At 35.2% G+C, this 21,862-nt stretch overlaps 1 long non-coding RNA gene across 1 annotated transcript; it reads left to right on the top strand.

Moving 5' to 3' along the window:
* LOC104747024 lies at positions 3,457–5,052 on the top strand. Its single transcript, XR_761076.1, has 2 exons — positions 3,457–3,630; positions 4,425–5,052. It is a non-coding gene; the product is annotated as an uncharacterized LOC104747024 (long non-coding RNA).

The following is a 21,862-nucleotide window of genomic DNA, read 5'->3' as shown; positions in this document are numbered from 1 at the left end:
ATATGTGTATTACGTTTTGCCAAACTTGAGACTATTAAAGGTTCATAATATTCCTTCACGTTAAAATTATTATTGCTAAGATTTAAAATTTGTTAATTAATTATATATTGTTAATGTAGATACATGGATGACAACAACGGTGCACAATTGTACAATAGTCATGATCAACCCTATATGTCCTCAAGTCACGCAGATGTTTGATTCCTTTGCCGAAATGGAGAATTGATTTTAAAAATTTTAAAGTGTAATTTGATATGATTTAATTCGCTATGATATTGAGTCTGGATCTTAATTTGATATATTTAATATGTTAATAAATAATATATTTGGTGATTATCATACAATAATCTTAATTTGAAGAAATCCTCAGAGATAATAGTATTTGTAGATTAATTAACATTTAGATTATTTGAAATTTAAAAAAAACAATTTTGAAACAATACTAAATGACTAATCATAAAATTAATTATGGCATCATCTAATCAACGTCTTCTAATATAGTATAAACATATAACAAGCAACTAATTAGGGTTATTATCAGAAAAGTATGAAGATAATATAAATTTAAATATTGATCTGAAACTTTTTTATTAATAAAAAAACAAAATCATAAAAAATAAATCATCATACTATACTTGAATAATTTGATTATCCCAAATTGTTTGTGGTGTTACCATAATTTTGAAAGTATATATCTATCAAATATTGAATACTTATATAAAATGGCAATTAGAAAAAAGATTGGGATATATAATAATATAGATTTAGTAATTAATGATAATTGTACAAATATAACACTAGTAAAAAAAACGTATAGCCACGTTTTTGTCACATACATTCGTGACTAAATTTTTCTTTGTCACAAAAAAGCCACCAAGAAAATTCGTAGCAAATTTAGCCACGAAATAATCACGAATGTACATCGTGACAACCGTTGTCACCTGATAGCCACATAAACATTCGTGGCTAAATAGACACGATAAATTTTGTGGCAAACCCGTGTCTACGCGTAACCACTAAAAATATTCGTGGCAATCTTCGTGGCTATTCCACCGAAATATCCATCCCATCTCACTAAAACGGGGGAAAGTATATAACCACGAAATATAGCATAGCTATATCGTGACTAACTGAGTGCCACAAATTATAATCGTGGCTCGCTCGTGACTAAGACGTTGCCACGAATATAATTCGTGACATTTCCGTGGCTATATCATAAGGCATTAGTCATCAAATCCAACTAACCCGACAAAGATTAAGTCGGTGCAGGAGTAATAGTAATAGTCTTCTTCTTCACAGCCAATTCTGCCGCAAGGCAAACGCCTTGTAACATGAAGAACATAGTAACTTCTCCTGTGGGCATCTCACGAGTTAAGTAGAAGAAGATCAAGTCGTGAACCAAACCGGAGACGGTGAACGTAACCAAGATCCCAGAATACAGAGCCCAATCTGAGCTAATTCGCCGTTTAGAGACTTGCCGCATTGGTTCGTAAATGGCTGGTTTAAGAATCGTTGGCACAACAGTATTCCATCGACGACCCCAGAAGTCTTGTAGAGACGTAGCTAAGTATGGTTTATTAGACTGTGGCTCCAAGTCGCACCCAAGAGATATATAAACAAAAACTGAGTAATGTAAGAATAATCTCAATCTCTAGGTACATATGTATAAAATAGAGTCGTAGCAGCAGAATATGAGGCATAGTTTATTTGTAATCATACAAATTTAATAGCACACCAAAGATAGCAACTTTAACGGCGAAAGCCAATATGGGCAGATGAGTTTGAGGTTTAGGGTTTTGATTGGGAAGCAAGTAAAACAGAGAAACCGAGAGAGACTTGCGGGAACTGGGACTAGTGGACCTTTATCAAAGGAGAAGAGGGTGAGTTTTGAAATTTGCGAGCCATGTGAGAAAAAACGCTGTGAGGAAAGAGAGATGCACAGTGGAGAAAAACAGAGGAAGAACAAGAAACAAAGCAAGGATGGGGAAAACAGAGAGGAACCGAGGAAGTCCTGATTTGATTCTAGGTGGCAACTTGTAACAATAAGATATGGAGATGACTGTAAAAACCAAGACTTTTATCAAGCTCTTGAGTTCTTCCTCCATCTCTCAGATCTTTTGTGGTTTGCTGTTAAACTTTGCGCAATAACTTAAGTTGTGACTTGGCTGATTTTGTTTAATGTCATTTTTTACTAGTAATCACCTAAGTTAAATATTTGAAGAAGAGATTACATCGAGTACATAGTAGGTAGGAATTGAACTAAATATAAAGAAGTTTTATAACTATCGAGTAACGTTCTTGTTGCCTTGACTTAAACGTTGTGATTTCTCAACCATAGCAAAAAAAATAACAAGGATTTGTCTCCATTGGCTGATGAGTATCCGTACATATACCATAAATGCTATAAATTCTCAACCATACATGATACATGTAGTAGTAATGCTACGTCAAATTGTGTGGTAGACTAGTAGTAATGGTTTCGAACTGTCAAATGTTGAAACTGTCGGCCGTCAACAATCATGTGTCTCAATATTTCTATAACTGCATGAGGAAGAAGAGAGTGTCCTTACTCCTTAATGGGAATTACAAGGTGCATGGTGAAACAAGCCAAGTAAATATTGATTCCAAGTTTGTAGAAATCTTCCACAAAGTTCGTCTCATCCATTTGTGTGGTTTGTAGTTGCTAATTGGTACAAACTCCAATTTTTATGATAGTACCTCCACACAGTTCAATATTTCAAATTAATTGGATAGCTCATGGACGTAACTAGTTAAACTAATTTCCCACCATACCTACCAAATAAGATGAATATTTCAAAATATGGGAAAATTTAGGCAGAAAGTTAAACTAATTTTTAAGGTCACTAACCCATCACAACTTGGTTAAAAATATGCATATGACCAAACAAACTCACAAAAACAAAAACAAATTTATACTATTCTTTTTGGAAAGTCTTATTACAAGCCAACCAATAACTATGTTTGTTTTAAGCTCTATCTCAATATTAGTGCTATTATATGGCTTATCAAGCTAATAAGGAGACAAATTTAAGTCTGACGAACCTTAAATTTTAGCTTGTAATGGGGGTTTATTGATAAGCCATATAATAGCACTAATATTGAAATAGATTATGAGTTATTTTCTTTATATATATAAAATTTATTTAAGGAATGAATTTATTCTGTTTATTATATTTTATTTTATCAGGAAATTAGTGTTGTTAAATCATACTATTGAAATTAATATTACTAATCATACAATTGTTATAAAATTTAATAAAAATTAAATAATTCTCTTAAACCATTTTTTTTTAGTTTGGGCGGACTAACCCAAATAATTTCCCACCATACCTACCAAATAATTTACCACCACCAAAATTAATCAAAGTTCGCGGTTAAATGAAAATTTGGCTAAATAGTTATTTTGAGGGGTATTAGTATACGCTTTTCCCCTTCATCGTTCATATCACCACTTCGAAAAGAAAAAAAAAAACCTAACCCCCTCTTTTTATCTGATTACCCTCTGCTTTCCCGAATCTAAAATTAGCTCCGATTGATCTCTTCCTTGATGAACTGCGATGAGTCTCTCCGGCCACCGTCGCCCACGGTCCTCCGAGTCAGGTCCAGCAGGTATCCGTTTTCTTCTTCTTCTTCTTATGCTTCTCGTTCTTCTTCTTATGCTTATTTTTCTTCTTTAATTCACTAATTACTAGTTCTGTCTCTTTCTCTCTTTGTCTCCATGCTCTATTTCTATTTTTCTCTAAGGTTGTTTAGATCTTTTATTTTATTTTTCTGTTTAGGGTTTTCGATCTAGGATTTGATTTGTTCATATTGTTCTTTAATGTTTTGATTTGAGCATGTTTTCAACTAAGAAGATGTTTAGATATGTTTGATTTTGAATTTTAGACATACGTGTTCGATTTTGTTTTTTTTATACTTCCTGTTTGATGGTTTATCTATTCCAACCATAGCTTTGTTCATACTGTTCTTGTTTGCTGAGTAAGTGCTCGATATGATTGATTTTATATTCTTGTTTGCTGCTCTATTTAAGATGTTTATATATTGTTATTTTGCTGGTCTATCTCTTCCGACACTTATATTGTTCTGGTTTGCTGAGGAAGTGTCCGATATGTGTGATTTTTTTCTTCTTGTTTGCTGCTCAAATTATGGTGTTGAGATATTATTCTTTTGCTGGTTTATCTCTTCTGACACTTAGCTTTTGCTTTAAGTGTTGTCATTTGTTTGTTATGTGTTCCTATTTGCTAGTCTTAAGAACATGTTTTTGATGGTTAGGATTTGTATATGTGGATTCGAAACTTGGCTTTGTTCTATGTTTAAACTTAACTCAACTTTGTGGATTTGTTTACTTGACTTGTTATTAACAGAACCTAATTTTTGTTTTTGTTTATCTTCTAACTGCATAGCTGCAACGTAGATGGATGCCACCAGGTGCCATACCGCCAAGCTCCATACCGCCAGGAGCCACACGTTCTACAAGCGCAGCATCTTCACACGCCAACAACTACAGCCAGCTAACTCTCGATGCATTGCTGAGTGCTCCTGAAAGAGAATCCCAGCCACACCTCCACCCGAAGAAACTCAATGGAGCTTTATGGTTAGTTTGGAGACAAACTTCAAGACGCTCAACACCAATGTTGCCGATTTGAATAATAACATGGGAATGGTTATGGAAGAGATGTTTGCATCACGACAAGCACTTAATCTGATCATGTAGTGGAGTTAGACAACTCTCTGCTGCTGCTGCTGCTGCTGCTGCTACAACTTCTGCTGCTGCTCATGCTCCAGCTTCTACAACAGCTGCTCCTGCCCCAGCTTCTACAACTTCTGCTCCTGCTCCTGCATCATTAGGTATTTAAGTTTCGGTCAATGATAGTTAAGCTTTTTTGTTGAACTTTCTAACGATAGACTTTTATTTAGCAAGTCTTTTGGTAAAATGTAAGACAAAACTACTTAATACTTTTTGGTAATATGTAAACATCAAACTAATTATGGTAATGTAAAATATCGTTATTTGGATTTCATGTTTTGTGATTTTGGCTTTCGTTACAGGTTTTTTATTTTTAGTAATTAATATTATTGTTATTTTTTGGCAAATAATCAGCCACTAAACAAATTATTTTTGTAGCTTTGTTGCTTAATAGTTAAGCTACTAAATTGTTACTCTTAAAATTCGTGGCTATATTATCACGAATTAAATGGTGATAAAAACGTAGCTAATAAGGTCACTAAGGACTGTGACCCCAATTCGTAGCTACAGTATGTCACGAATTAAAAGTGATAGTTTCGTAGTTAGAGGTAGCCACGAATAAACCGTGATCATTACGTAGCTAAATGTAGCCACGAAACGATGGTGATTTTTACGTAGCTAAATTTAGTCACGAATGGTGAGTGACAAATTCGTGACTCCGCAGTCACGAAAGAGCAACACCAACAATTTAGTTACGAAGCTATATCTACGATTTTTTTTTGTGACTATTCATGACTTTTTAGCTCTATAGCCACAAATATTTAGGCTTAGCCACGAATATATTGGTGGCTATACATGTTTTTTTTTACTAGTGTAATACTATAGATTTAGTAATTAATGATAATTGTACAAATACCATTTAAGTTTTGCCGATGATAAATATTAAGAATTTTGACAATATCCTTAAATGTAAATATTTTTAAAAAGATTTTCTTTATCATGTATATATAAATACGTTTAAAAGTCTGAATTTATGATTCATTTTAGTCTAGGATTTTCAATAAAAAAAAAAAAAAATGGCTAACCTTCTTTCCAATGCTATAAAAAATAAGATAGGGAAGAGAGACTATTTTTTTTGATGTGGATGACCTAAACCCCTTCGTTCATGAGTGGAAAATTAACGTTAAAATTCTGAAGAAATTCGAGTGTCGTCATCCTCTTCTCAAATCATCAGTCTTAATTGTAGTTGATGAGAAGGTATATTTTTCATTATATATAGTGTTTACTTAAATTTATTTAAATCTTTATGTTATTATGTATAACGTTTACGTAGGGTACGAAAATTCATGTATTGATGGGTTCGCCTTATCATGACATCTTTTTAAACGACTTGGAAGAAGGTAAATGGATAATGTTATCGAGTTTCTCATAAAGCAATGTTGATGGCGGTTTTAGGCCAACTGACCATCGTTTTAAAATACATTGGAGAGATGGGATATGGTTTAAGAAAATTCTTCCTTTGTCTTCAAATCAGTTTTTCTCTTTTGTATCATTCAGTGATATTGAAATTGGATATTTAGATTCTGCTTATTGTGTAGGTAAGGGTACCAATTTACTATTATATAATAAGTTAAGATTGAAGTGTTTGATTAGTTTAACTATTGGAAAAATATTTGTAGATCTTATCGGGAGAGTCTTTAGTGTTGGAAATAGCTTGGAACAAGGTCCACCATACAAAGAATGGAATGAGTTATTTGTTGTTCTTGAAAATATTGAGTAAGTTGGTCTAATTTAATAAGCTCTATGTTTTAAATTCCCGAATATTTGAAAAGTACTCAATGATGAAAAAATTGTAGGGGTGATCGTTTCTCATGTCGTTTACCAAAGGACTACGCGAACGGCTTCTATGATCATTGGATACATCGTGACAATGATATTATCATATGTGTATTACGTTTTGCCAAACTCGAAAGTAATAAAGGTTCAAATCATTTCTTGCTGATTTATTTATAATTGCTTTCTTTATAAAATAAGTTAACTAACTATAAAACTTTATTAATGTAGATACATGGATGGCAACCACGGTGCACAATTGTACGAGTGTCATGATCAATCCTCCATGTCCTCAAGTCACACAGATGTTAGATGCCTTTGCTGATATGAAAATTTGATTTTAATTTTAAAGTGTATGACTTTTATATTTCATATTTACAAAATTGATACTTTAAAACTCTTTGATAATGAAATTGGAATTAAATTTGATATAGAATACTAATTCATTAATTATATATTACATAAATCAAAATCTTTATTATATTATTTCCCTTATGTATTCGAAATAGTCGTCACCTCTGTATAATTCGATGATATCTACATATTCATGAATCTTTCAATTATTTAGTTAAAAGGTGTGAGTGGTAATATTCCTTCGAGACGATACTTTTTATGCAACCATTAACACCTTATAAATTCTTATAGTCGAGTTTTAAAACTTAAAACTGAACTATTATCTTTTCAACTTCTACATTTCACTCTCTTTCGAAACTTCTCTCTAACTCAAATACTTTTGTTTTTAAAAAAGAAAAAAAATGGCGAGATTTGTGATGCTCGACAAATTGAATCCTTGGACAATGGGATGGATGATTTGTGTCAAGGTTTTCCGTTCATGGAGAGTGAGAGATTGTTCGAATGATGTGTCGGCAGAGCTAATCTTGGTAGACGAAGAGGTATGTTATACAGATTTATTCTGTTGTTTCTTCATATGTATTCGAAATTAGATATTATTTGCAGTGAGAACTGATTTAATTTACAAAAGTGTTTACAGTTCTAGATCTGTTCTTAATTGTTTGAATCCTATTTATTTCCTGATTTAATAATTCATAATTTCCTGAGAAATTCCCTAGGCCTAGCTTTTTGATCTTCTGAATTTACAACAACTTTTATTTAATATTTTGCATTGTTATTTTAATTCAAATTAATCTGTTTAGCATAATTATAAAACTCTATAATATATTGTGTAGACTTGAGTCCTTGTGGAATTCGACCCCTAAGTATTACAGTGATCTCTTAATTTGAGAGAGTAGCTCTAGGAATAAATTTGAGCATATTAAATTTTGGCGCCGTTGACGGGGACTCTTTGAGCTACCATTAGATTTGAGTTTTTGATTTTGTCTAAATTTTTATTTTTATTTGAAACTTACATGCTTTTGTTTTCTTTTCTCTTGTGTGTTTCAGGTGTATGCCTAATAAGCCTAACACAAGGAGCAACAAGACTGGTCCAATTCTGAAGCTTTCAAACCAGGAGTTGGGAAAACTTGAGCGTGAGAACAGAAAAGCAGCCAAATCCTTGAAGATGGTTAACCCAATCATTCTGATGCGAGATGAGGATGGTGCTTTGAGGGATCAAGAGGGCCACTTGCGCAATGAGCACGGCCAAAAGCTGGATGCAGAAGGCAATGTGATTGCTGAACCTGTTGTCATCGAGCAGGCTGTCGTGAACCAGCAAGCTGTCGTCGTTGATGAGCCAAACCTTGGTGTCGATCGACACCAGCAACAGGGTATCGATCGACACCCACCTGCAGCAGACGTACGTGGAGCTGCTAACCACGTCCAAAACCCAGTTCGAAGACAGGAGCACCNTGTGGAATTCGACCCCTAAGTATTACAGTGATCTCTTAATTTGAGAGAGTAGCTCTAGGAATAAATTTGAGCATATTAAATTTTGGCGCCGTTGACGGGGACTCTTTGATCTACCATTAGATTTGAGTTTTTGATTTTGTCTAAATTTTTATTTTTATTTGAAACTTACATGCTTTTGTTTTCTTTTCTCTTGTGTGTTTCAGGTGTATGCCTAATAAGCCTAACACAAGGAGCAACAAGACTGGTCCAATTCTGAAGCTTTCAAACCAGGAGTTGGGAAAACTTGAGCGTGAGAACAGAAAAGCAGCCAAATCCTTGAAGATGGTTAACCCAATCATTCTGATGCGAGATGAGGATGGTGCTTTGAGGGATCAAGAGGGCCACTTGCGCAATGAGCACGGCCAAAAGCTGGATGCAGAAGGCAATGTGATTGCTGAACCTGTTGTCATCGAGCAGGCTGTCGTGAACCAGCAAGCTGTCGTCGTTGATGAGCCAAACCTTGGTGTCGATCGACACCAGCAACAGGGTATCGATCGACACCCACCTGCAGCAGACGTACGTGGAGCTGCTAACCACGTCCAAAACCCAGTTCGAAGACAGGAGCACCACCGAGACTTGATCAGGACCATTGCTGACTACAACCGGGCTGATCTTGTGTATGAGAATCGGTCTGCAATTGTTCCTCCACCGTTCTAGAGGAATGATTTTGAGTTGAAATCTGCTTACTTTCTACTGGTTGGGCAGAGACCTTTCTCTAACCTGCCCCATGAGAAGTCTTTGGACCACATTGAGCACTTTGAGGATCTTGTGACCAGTATCAAGGCTAATGGAGTGACTGAGGACTTCATATTCTGCAAGCTCTTCCCATACTCACTTGCAGGAGAGGCATCTCAGTGGTTGAAGCAGTTGCCAGCTGGATCTGTGACAAATTGGCATGATATCAAGGTGGCTTTCCTCAACCATTTCTATGATGATGCAATGTCAAATGAGCTGAGAGTCAAGATCTCTTCATTCAAGCAAGGACATGATGAAGCTTTCAAGGCAGCTTGGGTGAGATTCAAAGCTTATCAAAGGGACTGTCCACACCATGGTTTTTCAAGGGTACAACTATTGAGTATCTTCTTTAGAGGGTGTGATTGGAAGTATCAGTTAGCTTTGGATGCTGCAAGTCATGGGAACTTCAAGACAAGATTTCCTGAAGATGCTGAAGTTTTGATTGAGAATTTGGCTTCTAGCAATAGCACTAAAAGAGCTGATGCTGAAAGAAAGAGACTGCATGGAGAGTGTGATTCAAACCAGCTAGCTTCTGTTAATGCTAAGCTGGATTCAGTACACAATCTTCTTATGGGTAAGAAGTCAGTCCAATTTGCTGCTGAAGTTGAGACATTTGAGCCAGAGCCAGAGAATACCGAGGAGAATGTCAACTATGTGTATGGAGCTGGGTATCAGGGACAAAGATTCGGTAATCAGCAAGGCAACAGACCTTACAATGGTGACCAGAAGCAGCAACAGAACAATGGCTATACAAGGACCTATGGGAACTCATCTTATCAGTCTCCACCTCCTAAGAATTCTTCAGAGAGTAGAATGGAAGCCATGCTTGAGAAGATTTTGCAAGGACAGGAGCAATTGACAGTGACATTCAATGGGAAGATTGACAATATCTACACTGAGCTGAATGGAAAGATTGAAGCATTGAACATCCATGTCAAGAAGTTAGAGAATCAGGTTATTCACACTGCTGGGTCTGTCAAACGACAAGAAGGTTTTCTTCCTGGAAGAACTGAGTCAAACCCGAAGCATGCTTGCAATGCCATATCAGTGAGAGATGAAGGTGATGGTGAAATTGCTTCTGCAGAGAAAGGAGAGAAATCGACAAATCTCTCGGTTTCAAATGATGGNCACTCCACACTCCAGAGTCCTCAGGTAAAGCAAAGGTATGCATCTTCTTTACCTAAACCCNACAAGAGGGTTTTCTTCCTGGAAGAACTGAGTCAAACCCGAAGCATGCTTGCAATGCCATATCAGTGAGAGATGAAGGTGATGGTGAAATTGCTTCTGCAGAGAAAGGAGAGAAATCGACAAATCTCTCGGTTTCAGATGATGGTGTCAATCGACACCACCTGGGTTTGCTCACTCACTTTTCGATCTTGGCTCTAGCATCAACTTGATGCCACATTCTGTTGCTGTGAGACTTGGGATGACAGAATTCAAGCCAACTCAGATTTCTCTAATCCTAGCTGATCGCTCCCGAAGAATTCCTGAAGGTGTTTTAGAGGATATTCCAATTAAGGTTGGCAACTTCATGATTCCCACTGACTTTGTGGTGCTGAAGTATGATCAAGAGCCTAAAGATCCTCTCATCTTTGGAAGATCTTTCTTGGCTACAGCTGGTGCAATCATAGATGTGCAGAAAGGACACATAACACTGAATGTGGATGGTTTGAGTATGAGTTTTGAGATGGATAAACTGAGGAGAGCTCCTACCATTGATGGACATACATTTTCTGTTGAGAAGGTTGCTGCAACACGAGCAACAGGCTCAGTGTCGATCGACACTACCACTGTGTCGATCAACACCCCTCCACGACCGAGACAACACTTGACCAAAACTGAGAGTTCACGAGACGTCATCTATGCTTCAAGTCAGAAATCTGTTCCTAAACAGAAGAGTCGCCACTCCACACTCCAGAGTCCTCAGGTAAAGCAAAGGTATGCATCTTCTTTACCTAAACCCCCTCTTATCATCAATAAGATCTTCAAAGATACAAAAACTGTTTTGCAGTTAACCAAGCTACGAGATTATCGTAGAGCGCTTGTTTCTTCTGTTGATGATTTTGCAGGACATAAGAGAAGCAAACCCATCCCTAAATCCCGCCATGGTCCTGTTCCTCGCATACTTGGCAAGCCTCATCATGCACCTACTGCTTATACACCACCTTGGATGAAGAGGTCATTCTCTCAGAAGCATTCCATGCCATGTTCTGATCCACCGGATGCCTGAGCTCCAGCACAGTCAAGCTAATGACTGAAAACAAGCGCTTAGTGGGAGGCAACCCACTGATAGGTTTTTCTTTTCCTTTTGAGTCATTTTTGTTTTTCCATTGAGTCAGTTTGTGTTTGAAATTTGTTTGAACTTATGAACTATCTATCTATCATGTTGCTTTTGACTTGTGTTTGAGTGTCTCTTAACAGAATAATCATCCAAGGATTGATCTAACAACTCAACAACACAACCAACTGCAACTAAGAAGGAGTTACGGCCAAAAACCACCATTCGTGATGAGTGTCGATCGACACTGAAATGGTGTCGGTCGACACCCCATGTGGTAACCCGAGAACAGTTCATCTTTTCATTACAATTTTCAATACATTTTTGTTTCTTTTTTGCTTTCCTCTTACTTGATAACACTGGGGACAGTGTTGTTTAAGTCTGGGGGAGGTTGTCTACTAACTATGTTTTTTGTTTTTAAGTTTTAGTTGTGTCAGTCAAAACCATAAAATTTGAGTCAAATTTTTCAAATTTTTCTTTTTTTTATTGGGAATTATGATCTTGAGTAATGATTTCTTTTATTTGTCTAACACTCTAATGATTACTTGTTTATGCTTGATCTCAAAACTAAAGCTTAGATGACAATGAGCCTTATCAACAATCCTGAAAGCCCTTATTCAATGGATATATGATTGCTCTAACGTTGTCTCAACCTTTATCAGGATTTTAACCGAACTTAATCTCTTACTTTGGGGTTGGAAATCAGTGGACTAGACTTTTTCTTTGGGCCATACAAGACAGTGCAATTTTTTCAAAGTATGTCTCCCCTCTCTCTTCCCTTCAGTGCTTTAAAAAAATAGAGAAGAAAAGATGAGATGATTTTGATCAGTTTAGAGAGGTAGGTTNACTGAGGAGAGCTCCTACCATTGATGGACATACATTTTCTGTTGAGAAGGTTGCTGCAACACGAGCAACAGGCTCAGTGTCGATCGACACTACCACTGTGTCGATCAACACCCCTCCACGACCGAGACAACACTTGACCAAAACTGAGAGTTCACGAGACGTCATCTATGCTTCAAGTCAGAAATCTGTTCCTAAACAGAAGAGTCGCCANGACCTCATTATTCTACTCTTGAGTCAAATGATCACACAAAGCTTGGAACGAGGGATAGGTAAATTACCGATGACCTCGGTATTCGCTTACACCTTTGATTTAAAAAAAAAAAAAATGGAAGTGAGAAAAGGGAGAGGAAAGGAGATGTAAGAAGAATGTCTTGGCTTGAAGAGAGTCCATATGCCACTGACCGATACACCCAAGGTAAGAACTCGCCTATATTTGCTTTAATTTATTTAATGAGATGACAATGGAGATTTCAGAGATTCCAGAGGATTGTGGGATTTGAGTAAGGAATGTTGATGCTTATCATGGTTGAGTATAAGAAGTAAGTTCTTTAGTCAGGTAAATGAAGAGTGCGAATAAGAATCATCATGCAGTTGAGTGAGTTCCCTGTTTTCAAACCTCTTTCACATGTCTAAGCTTATGTTTTGCTTGAGGGCAAGCAAAGGCTAAGTCTGGGGGAGTTGATATATCATGGTTTTTGTGGTTTTTAACCATGATATAAAGAGTCTTTTGATTAGTTTTCTCGGATGTTTGAAGTCTTTGCAGGTTTTCTAGGATTTTGGCATGAAATGAGCAGAATGGGGCAATTTGGATCATTTTGGAGCATTTAATCAAAGAAGTCAATTTGGAGTCTGATCAACTGACCAGTGTCGATCGACACTGAAGGAGCATCGATCGACACCCAGTCCAAACCGACGAGAGAGCCAAAAATTGGAAGTTTTACAATTTTGCCCAAAGTCTACTATATTTGCAACACAAGTCCCTGACGTGTTTTAGGACATATAAATAGTATTTTTAGGTTTTACAAACCTTTAAGTTATATTCTAGCAAGTTTTATTTTTCTGCAACCCTATGAGATTTTGAGAGCTTTTGGGAGAGAGATCTGAACTGCTTTGAGAGAAGAATTCTTGAACTCTCTTTTACTCTTTTAATATATATTGCTTATTATTCAGAATTATGTTTTGTTCTTCATTGAATATGTCTGAGTAGTTTGCTTGTTAGGTTTAGGGTTTTTCACATGGATTTTATGAATTGTTAGATCTGTTTAAGTAGGATTCTATATCTATCTAGATCTTCATCTTAGGTTGATCTTCATATTAATTCTTGATTGATCACTTAGAATTAATACTTTAGGAAAATAAATTGATACGAGAATATAATTGATTTTCCTGATAAAACCTTTTGATGAGCAAAATTACTTTTTGCAAAGAGATTTGATTAAGTGATTTTGTGAACAATTTAAACCTGATTTTATTGCTGATTTTTAACCTATAATTTTACAAAGAGATTTGGATTTTCTGGTTTCAAGTTTAGATATTATTTGCAGTGAGAACTGATTTAATTTACAAAAGTGTTTATAGTTCTCGATCTGTTCTTAATTGTTTGAATCCTATTTATTTCCTGATTTAATAATTCATAATTTCCTGAGAAATTCCCTAGGCCTAGCTTTTTGATCTTCTGAATTTACAACAACTTTTATTTAATATTTTGCATTGTTATTTTAATTCAAATTAATCTATTTAGCATAATTATAAAACTCTATAATTTATTGTGTAGACTTGAGTCCTTGTGGAATTCGACCCCTAAGTATTACAGTGATCTCTTAATTTGAGAGAGTAGCTCTAGGGATAAATTTGAGCATATTAAATTTTGGTACCGTTGACGGGGACTCTTTGATCTACCATTAGATTTGAGTTTTTGATTTTGTGTAAATTTTTATTTTTATATGAAACTTACATGCTTTTGTTTTCTTTTCTCTTGTGTGTTTCAGGTGTATGCCTAATAAGCCTAACACAAGGAGCAACAAGACTGGTCCAATTCTGAAGCTTTCAAACCAGGAGTTGGGAAAACTTGAGCGTGAGAACAGAAAAGCAGTCAAATCCTTGAAGATGGTTAACCCAATCATTCTGATGCGAGATGAGGATGGTGCTTTGAGGGATCAAGAGGGCCACTTGCGCAATGAGCACGACCAAAAGCTGGATGCAGAAGGCAATGTGATTGCTAAACCTGTTGTCAACGAGCAGGCTGTCGTGAACCAGCAAGATGTCGTCGTTGATGAGCCGAACCTTGGTGTCGATCGACACCAACAACAGGGTATCGATCGACTCTGCGACTACCACGACCACGTCCACGTCCACGACCAGCAACAGCTCCACATTTAACCATCTACACTACCATGAACAGAAGGCTAAGCAAATAATTCAACAGAACACAAAACAATAACTCATTGTGGAATCACACTTTAGGCTCGAAGAGGATGTTCTAGGACTCCAGGCCACACACAATTGACTAATTCACATAATCAATCAAGACATGCAAATCCCAGACATCTACAGCACAAAGCCTAGTGAACCCAAACCTATAACCGTAATGGCTCTGATTCAAAACTGAAACGACCCGACCCATTTTGTTTTAATATAATAATAATAATACTAATCTATACTAGTGGTCCTATACCTACTAGCCAACTAATTACAACCATACACAACGGATAACATAAAAATATAACATTAAACCAATTAATATCCAATACCAATATCCAACATTAATTCCTAAGAATTAAATCAATAATCCAAACAACAAAAATCAAAGAACCAGCAATCCTAAAAAACATTCTAAGACTCCACTCTAGCAACCTACAAAAGCCAGACAACAACCAATCGAGTCACTAGAACATCCTCCTCTTCATTGCCTTGATTCTATGATCACACTTTGCCTTTACGTTCACCACAAACATAAATTGAGATGCATGAGTATTTTATAAACACTCAGTAAGACAATCCACCCATCTATTGGGTTATACACACAAGCAATAGAGACATCGCTAACCATTAACCAACAATCAATAATCAACCAATAACAAACATTGACTTTGCATCGACCGACACCAACCCATGCATCGACCGACACCAACTGGGGTTGCATCGACTGACACAAGCTTGCATCGACCGACGCAAGGTCCACTTGCATCGACCAACGCGCACACTGCATCGACCGACGCATACTCGACATAGCTCAAAATCCCTAACTGCATCGACCGACGCTTCCACATGGCATCGACCGATGTGCCTAGGTTAAACACGCTGTCCTCGCATTGCATCGACCGACACAAAAAGTGCATCGACCGATGCACATACCAAGCATCAATTTTCCCCGAAGCTTCTCACCGCATCTCCGTCCGTAAACCACCAAAACACATAAAACAAAGCCACAAAAAGCTTACCACTGCCTCCTATGACTCAACAACGATCTAACAAGCCAATAAACACATAAAACAAGCAGATCAGAGAAAACTCCAGCTTAGATAAGTCATGGTCATGCACTTACTTTTGCCAAGACGATTCTGAACCTCAACCAAGAAGAAGTACGCTCCTAGGAAGCTCCTACGATAATCCAAGCTATAGATTCCTACATAAACCTCCTCAAATCTCCCAAAAACCTCAAGAACAGCAAGAACTCCTTTTCTCTCTTCTTTTCTCTCAAAAGCGGCCAAAAACTTGCCTAATGACGACAAAACTCCCTTTTAAACACAACTTAAGGGGTTCTTAACCCAAAACGCAGGGTTTAACTTAAATTCAAACCGCATAAAACCGACCTTGCATCGACCGATGCATCCCCTAAACTGGGATTTCGGTTTGCGAGTGTTATAATATTTCATCAAAATCATTTGGTTCCGTCGAAGTAAATAACCCCTGAAAGTAATCAACCGTTGTACGTTGGATGTCCTTATCCTTCGTCGACCAAACGCCATTTTCATCATGAAGACCAACAAGGCGATTCCTAACCCGCCGCTGCTTTATCAAAGCATGAAAGTAGCTGGTATTGTGGTCTCCTACCCTCTTCCAGCGACTTCTGCTCTTTTGATACTAGTAAACCTCTTCATCCCGGTACGCCTTCCGTAACTGCTCGGAGTGTCCAACAATCTCTACAACAGAAGTAGAATTATCGGCTTGTGCCACCACCAACCTTGCTTCCAGATCCTCAATTGTTTCCCTACCATACGACATTTGGGTTTTCCTCCATCGGGAGATCGCCTTTCGGCGTGAAGAAATATTACTAACAAAACTAGATGGTCCCGCTCCTTGTCCTGATTGCCACCCCTCCACAATCACACCAAGGAAGCCTTCCTTATCAAGCCAATGCTTATCAAAACGAAAACCACACCGACCCCTCCAAAATCACATCACGGAAGCTTTCCTTATCAAGCCAACGCTTATCGAAAAGAAAAACCACACCGACCCGTCGGTATTTATCTACAAGAACCATTACCACATGTTTATGATCCGAAGCAATCATCGCTAAATATTCCATAAAAGAATCTTGATATAACTCATGCCAATACTCATTAGCAAGAACACAATCCAAATGACACCGAATTGGTTTTTTGTCCCGCCAACCTCTCCAAGAGAGACTATCCCCAAGATGGGGGAATTCAAGAAGTCCACAACGTTGAATCATGGAATTAAAAGGCATAAAAGAATTTGCATGCCGTAATTTGCCGTCATGTTTTTTATGGTTACCCTTTAATTCATTCAAATCTCCAATCAAAAACCAAGGAGAGTCCCTAGTTAAACTAATTCGAGTTAACTGTTCCCAAACAAGATCCTGGTTTTTGGGAACCGGATCACCATAAACAAAAGACAAATAAATCAGTTTGCCCTTGAATTCAAGTTCAACATCAATCAACCGATTAGATTCAACTAAAAATGAAACATTGGAAATATTGTTATAAAATAAGGATAAGCCTCCACTACAACCAAAAGGTTCAACCGTTTTTAAATTTGAATAACTAAAATGACCAATAAAAGACTCCATAAACGAATAAGATTGTTTAGTCTCTGAGAGAAAAAGAAAATCTGGCCGATGCTGCTTCCATAAATCTCGAAGATACGCGATAGTTGCCTTATTCTCTAACCCTTGGTAATTCCAGCTTAGAATCTTCATCTTTCAGCTTTTGGTAATGGCGGTTTGACGCCACAAGCAATTCCCTTCTCCGTTTCCGTGGAGTAGTCTGTATATAAACATTCAACTTCTTGGAGCATGCCGCCTTCAGCCCCAATTTAAATTTAAATTGTTTGATTAATTAATATATGGATACATGTCAAATTTAAAATTTTCATATGAGTTAATAAGCAAGTGCCATTGAAAGGCTTAAGGTTAACTCCAGCCGTCCGATTTCATATACTAATAAGATCTCATATGAAAAGTGGCATTGATAGGCTTAGGTTAACTCCAGCCGTCAGATAGGCTTAGGTTAACTATTGCCATCAGATCTCTTCCCCCAATACAAGTACATCATAATTCTGAAAAAATATCTTCTCCGGCTTCTTGATCCTTCATTGCTATGATCTTATCTAGCTTACCCGTGCCTCTCTTTAGCCGAGTTTGGGTTTGTAGAGAAGGGTTAATGAAAGCTCATGTAAAACGAAGAAGGTTAGTTGGTAAGGAGAAGCTTACTTTTAAAACTTCACCGTTTAGCTTTTCAAATTAAGAGATCATCTTTCTTGGCTAAGAGATCAGTGGCAGCTTTGAATGGCTTCCACGCATGAGCCGCATCACAACAACAGAACATCACAACTCCAAAAACAGTCTTCGGTTTGGCCAAACTCCATAGGTCTCGTTTATGAACAAAACACATAACACCACAAAAAAAAAAAAAAAATCAATCTTACAAAATCAAAATCATCAGGACAAAATCAAAATTATCAGGACACTAGTAATCAGTTTCATCCTAATCGTTTGAAACTAGTAATCAGTTTCATCCAAATAAATCTGAACAAGTACTAATTAAGAAAGAACCTGAGCTAAAAGGCAGGATTAGAAAGATACGGAGGCAGTGTGGTGTTCTTGTAAATCAGGGTCTTCCAAACGTGTCCTTGCAAAACCTGCAAAACAAACAATTGAACACTAAACTGTAATCACTCCATAACAGCCTGTTTTGTTTCAACACCTCCAAAAAAACAACAAACCAATTGATTTAATAGACAAACACAAGAGGCTTGTAAATCAAAATCGATTGGTAGGGTTGTGAAAGATATTAGGGAAGCAAGATGTGTATCTTGCGGACCAAGTAATATGGACCGTAAAGTCCGTTAATGAAGTGAAGCCCAATCCGAAGAATATATTCTAGATCTTGATATTATTTATTGTATAAGCTATTTCCTTATGTGTTTAGGAAAGTTTACATTATGTTGTGTTAGCAATATATCAACGCTAATCACTATATATATGTATGCCTTAAATCTTATGAAACACAACTTAATAAACTATTATATTTCTATAATATTTGACATGGTATCAGAGCAGACGATACTGTCGATCTAAATTCCGCTGTGATAACTTTGTGATCTTAATGATCATGAAAGGTGAAGCCGATGAAGACGATGGTGATGGAGACGACGAAGAACCAGCTGAAGACGTGAAACTCTTTTCTTCACGTGATTTTGTTTCTTGTTTTAATATTCAACTAGGTAGTAACCCGTGCTGTAGCATGGGACAAAATATTTTCGTATAAATTTTAAAGTCGTAGAATGATTAAGGAATATATTAACCCCGGTGCTATAATACATGTGCGTTATTTTTCATGTAAATTAAAAAAAATAAACTTAGTCGTTTTCACTTTAAGATGGAAAACACGTTTCGTCCCGTCTCATCCCCTCACGTCCCAACCCATCTCCTCTCATCTTGTCTCATCTCATCCAATGTCATCTCGTCTCATCTTGTATCCATCATAATTATTTGTCTTATGTTCGTTATCTTTTTAATAATTACCCGTTAGACAATGTTTACTAAAATAGATTATGTTCAATTTATACGGAATATCAGAGTTCTCTATTGAATATATTTTTTTAGTTAGTTACTATTACCCAAAAAATTATAATTTTCAAAATCTATATAACTATTTTCAAAAATACCAAAATTTTCAAAATGCGTGTTCCAAAGTGGTTAATTACCTGTTGCATAGTTAATCCTGTTCCAAATTAGTGAAAGCTTGACAACTGAATTTATCTACCTATATTTTCTGATTTTTTACCTTTACCTAATATTCATGTCTCTTTTTTAAAAAAGAATCGTTCAATAAATTGTTTTTCATTATTCGAATTACCTGTTTCAGTTTATGTATACTATTTATCATCTTAATATCATAAAAAACTGGATATTTTCTGAAAATTTAATTATTGTTTCTTAAAGTATATGTATTTAAATAGTAAAATAAATTATTTCAAAACACTGGTAAAATTATATATTCAGTCAAATAATAAATTCTTTTAGGTCATAAATTTTTAATTATATAATTTTTATATTTTTTCATAAAAATTAGGTTGCCACTCTTTTATGGTGTTTTGTGAATATTTTGGTGTATATGTAGAATAGTGCAACCCGTACCTAAAATTAGCATGATCATCATTTTCATCAACTGGAAAATATACAATTTTTTGAAATTCATCCATAATAATCAAGCATAGTCCGTGTTTGTTGAAAATGTTAAAATAATTTTATTATGGAGTGCTAAATCTCATTTAGTCCCATCCCATCTTGTCCCGTCCCGATACATCCCGTTAGAAATTTTATGTCTTATAACCATTCTCTTTTAAATAATTACCCATATAATAATGTTATTAATAAATTTTGGCTAAAAATTTAGACGAAATACATGTATTCTCCATTTGAATGTTTAATTTATTTAGTTAGTAGAAATTGTAAATCTCAAAACTCTCAAATATTTTCTAAAATTTCCAAAATTCTCAAAATATTTGTCTCAAAGTAGTTAGTTATATTTCACATAGTCAACTTTTAAAAAAAAAATCGTTTAGTATAATGAAGTATATTATATGACTTATTCATTTTTGTCTCACATCAACTTCTATTTAATAGTTTTCAAAAATATACAAAATTTTCAAATTACCCGTTCCAAAGTAACTGATTACATATCACATAGTCCTTTTAAAAATATATATCTTCGTATAAACAACACAATACACAACGATCTATTAACCACTAAGACTCTTAATGTCTTCTAAGTAATATCTCGGCATAAAACATGTTCATGTATCTTATCCACTTTTTATATTTGAAAGTTGAAATTAAATTTAATTATCCAAATTTTATGATCTCATCTTGTTTTTTGATTAGAAATAGTTTAGATAATTACTTTTTTGTTTGAATTACATGTTCCCGTTTCTTACACGTTCTTTTCTATAAGATCATATTTTCTTTTATATAAATGACATCATTTACATGTAATGTTTCCTCAAATTTTCATATAATTATTCCAAAGTAGAGATTTTGTTCTATAAATATAGAGATGGTATAAGATAGGGCAATATTTTTTTTACTTTTACTATTGCATAAAATGATTTCCCTAATAATCATAAGTACTTAGGTAGCAAATATTCCTTACTTTTACCATCTCTTTCACCATAAATATCCCCTTGAATACTTAATTTTTATTAAGTTAGTTAAAATTATCCAAAAAAATTATTTAATTGTTTTTAAAAATATCCAAAATTTTCAAAGTATCCGTTCCAAAGTAACTGATTATATGTCGCATAGTCAACCTTTTAAAAATATTTATTTTTGTATAGACAACACAATACAAACGACCCATTAACCAAGTTCTAAACCAAGTAACTATCAACTTATTAAACCAAGCTCAACAAAAATTGTAAACCAAGTAACTTCAAATTGAGATTCTCATTAACTTCAATTCATGTGTTACTTTTAATTATGTTTTTATTATTAGTTATAGTTTTTAATTCATACTACATTTTGTGAAGAAAAAAAATTATTCTAAAAAAGATACTGAATATATGGATTGAAAAATATATGAAACATGGATTTTTATATATTTTGTTTATATTATTTTCTAATAGTTTTTAGAAAAAAACTTCAAATATTTACAGAAATATTAAAATCTTGTAACCAAATGGTGATTAAGGTTTAGTTACATGTTTATCTAAAATAAAATATTATGTGCTTTTTAATAGTAGTGAACAAAGTTCAACAGAGAGAAGTCTAATCTTCTTCATTGGTGGAGTCATGTGTTACAAAGATACTGAATATATGGATTGAAAAATATATGAAACATGGATTTTTATATATTTTGTTTATATTATATTCTATTTATAGTTTTTAGAAAAAAAATTCAAATATTTACAGAAATATTAAAATCTTGTAACCAAATGGTGATTAAGGTTTAGTTACCACTACAAGAAAATAATTTTATTAAGACGAAATATTTAGTCACAATACAAAGTATTTAGTCACAATATAAACATTGTTACGAATTTGTGACGATTTTTGAATGGTTGCAATACAATGGTCACAAATTTTTATTTGTAACAAAAACGCCACAAGAGTTGCAACGAATATATTAGTAACCATTTTGTCATCAATAACT

Source organism: Camelina sativa, chromosome 15 (genome assembly GCF_000633955.1).
Source record: "Camelina sativa cultivar DH55 chromosome 15, Cs, whole genome shotgun sequence".
In the NCBI taxonomy this organism is placed as follows: Eukaryota; Viridiplantae; Streptophyta; class Magnoliopsida; order Brassicales; family Brassicaceae; genus Camelina; species Camelina sativa.
The sequence above is the reverse complement of the archived record's forward strand: the minus strand, read 5'-3'. Positions and strand labels throughout refer to the sequence as shown.